The sequence below is a fragment of the Lepisosteus platostomus genome, chromosome 5, assembly GCF_059453375.1.
Source record: "Lepisosteus platostomus isolate fLepPlt1 chromosome 5, fLepPlt1.hap1, whole genome shotgun sequence".
NCBI classification, from domain to species: Eukaryota; Metazoa; Chordata; class Actinopteri; order Semionotiformes; family Lepisosteidae; genus Lepisosteus; species Lepisosteus platostomus.
The window spans coordinates 14,021,691-14,024,686 of NC_142615.1; the positions used below are offsets into that span (position 1 = coordinate 14,021,691).

The window sequence follows — 2,996 nt, forward strand, 5'->3', positions numbered from 1 at the left end:
CCACCTGGGAGACACCCCAAACATGTGGAAGAAGGTGCTCTGGTCAGATGAAACCAAAATCGAACTTTTTGGCCACAATGCAAAATGATATGTTTGGCGTAAAAGCAACACAGCTCATCACCCTCAACACACCATCCCCACTGTCAAACATGGTGGTGGCAGCATCATGGTTTGGGCCTGCTTTTCTTCAGCAGGGACAGGGAAGATGGTTAAAATTGAGGGGAAGATGGATGCAGCCAAATACAGGACCATTCTGGATGAAAACCTGTTGGAGTCTGCAAAAGACCTGAAACTGGGACGGAGATTTATCTTCCAACAAGACAATGATCCCAAACATACAGCAAAATCTACAAAGGAATGGTTCACAAATAAACGTATCCAGGTGTTTGAATGGCCAAGTCAAAGTCCAGACCTGAATCCAATCGAGAATCTGTGGAAAGAGCTGAAAACTGCTGTTCACAAACGCTCTCCATCCAACCTCACTGAGCTCGAGCTGTTTTGCAAGGAAGAATGGGCAAGAATTTCCGTCTCTCGATGTGCAAAACTGATAGAGACATACCCCAAGCGACTTGCAGCTGTAATCGCAGCAAAAGGTGGCTCTACAAAGTATTAACGCAAGGGGGCCGAATAATTTTGCACGCCCCACTTTTCATTTTTTTATTAGTTAAAAAAGTTTCAAAAATCCAATAGATTTCGTTCCACTTCACAATTGTGTCCCACTTGTTGGTGATTCTTCACATAAAATAAAAAATTTATATCTTTATGTTTGAAGCCTGAAATGTGGCAAAAGGTTGAAAAGTTCAAGGGGGCCGAATACTTTCGCAAGGCACTGTACCTTGTATATTGATAACCCTCACAGTAAGGTCTGCCGCTTGTATCCAGGCAGACTGGTATATTTTTGGTGCACAATTTATATTAATCACTGTATCTCGTGTATTGAACCCGTGTGTGTGCGTTGTTAGTTGTTCTGACGATTGATTTTCTAAAAGCCACAACGAACCACCTCGTGATTACTGCCTCAGTCTCAGTAATTGTCTCAGTAAACCCATCAAACCTCTACACAGCTAAGGAAGAGTAGCTCGGAAAATACCCAACTCAACAAGCGAGTGCGTTGGTTGCTCTTGCTCTTAATGCAAGGAGCTGTTTTTTTATTTTGCATTAATTATTATTAACCAGAAACAGCTGCACAACTGGTCGCATTTGTGATTGTCACTTCTCTGCTTCAGCAAGGTCAATAAAAGACTCTGAAAGTAGTAGAGAAAAACTGAATTAAAATCATATTAGCAATTCTGAGCGATATCTGCATACAGGCAATCCAATAAGAACGTTGAAATCTTTGAATATCATCTCTCTATATATTGCGCTGCTTTTTACTTGGAGTAAAACTATTGGATTGAAGGGTTAAAATGTATTGTTGTTATTTGGAGAAATCAATGAACTCGTGATTTTATATGTTTTAAAAGACGGTCATGCGCACAGAAAAAAGACAGTGCTGATTATTTTTCTGGAGACGGAGCACTGATGACCTGTCCGAGCCAATTGATAAAGCCCACCCAGTGGATACTCTAGCAGAACGTGGAAGAACGTTCACCATTGTAACCAAGGCAACCACAGGAACAACATCAAGAAGCACAGTCAATTCCCCATTTAAATCTTTCGTGTAAGGTATGCCATGTGAAAGCATGAAGTAGATCCCCTGATCTCTTTTGAACATGGACAAGGTATTTTTGATGGAGCGCTATGAGAAAAGATTTAATAAGCTACTCCTGCCGATGATTCAGCATAAAGAAGTAAAAGCTTCACAAACAAAAGCAGCTCGCTACCACAGCCAATATTAAATGTACTTGGTGGCACATTACTATTTGCACTGGCTCAAAAGTGGTCTCGGCAGACGTTGTTCCCTACTTTACGTAGCGCCAAAGAGCATTTCCATTGAGAAAAAAAAAATCTTTCTTGATGTTAAACATAGAGAGCCTGCCTTTTAGAAGTTCTCCCTCTAAACACCTTGTGCAGCCTCCCGACAGACTAACAAAAAGCGCCTTTTCACCAACTCAATTTATAATACGCCCCTCAAAACTCACAACCGAATAACAATCCATCCATATATTTGTTTTCCAAGATCCATTCAAGGCAACTTGGCTCTTCGCAAGCAAATCATTTCAGGATGGAAACTCAGTTTAGTCAACTACTGGTGCATTCAGCACACCACCTGCTCTCGCTTGTCAGGGTGGCCGAGTAGTCTAAGGCGCCAGACTCAAGGACATATATCTTTCCAGCTGGCTTGGGTGTTCTGGTCTCCAAATGGAGGCGTGGGTTCAAATCCCACTCCTGACAGCTTCTGCTTTTACCTCTCTTGAATTGTTCCAGTGCTACAGTGAATGACTGAAATATAAAAGCAGCAGAAGAAAGCAAGCAACTCAGTGCAATTTGTGAGTATTCTGCACTGTTAAAATGCACAGGTTTTCATACTTTTTGGAATTCGTAGCTCAAGAAGTGACTCCTGTTTCATTTTCTATTCACCAACTGGATTTGCATTCCGCCCCTCACACCTCACAACAGAATAACAAACGGCTTCATGTGCCACAGCATTCCCCTGTAGATTCGGTTTGCACTATGAATTAGGCGACCCCGAATGAAATATTTTAGTGTTGGCTCAAATGTGAGGAATTTCATGAACCCTCAAAAAGGAACGCTTGCAGAAAATGCCAGCAATTCAAAGCCTGTAGGCAGCATGAACAGACCCATTCTGCAATTTCTTTTATCGAGGGCGGTGCTTTCTGAGTCGATGGCTCTGCATTAGAAATGAGAAGTGCTGAACTCTAAACACGTTCTTGCCATAACTGCTACTCCTGCTGCTACTCCTTCGTCCTCGAAAAAAGAAAAGACAGGCATGTTTTGAGTCTCAAAATGATCTTCTGGATCCACAAGAAACATGTAAATTTGATTGATTCCGCAGTATTTTGGATGTACTGTACTTATAACTTCCATCGAAGAGA

General features: G+C 41.7%; 1 non-coding gene across 1 annotated transcript; it reads left to right on the top strand.

The window, feature by feature from the left end:
* The first annotated feature begins 2,221 nt into the window (after positions 1-2,221).
* Positions 2,222-2,334, top strand: trnal-caa (transfer RNA leucine (anticodon CAA)). Its single transcript has 2 exons — positions 2,222-2,259; positions 2,289-2,334. It is a non-coding gene; the product is annotated as a tRNA-Leu (tRNA).
* The last annotated feature ends 662 nt before the right edge of the window (positions 2,335-2,996 follow it).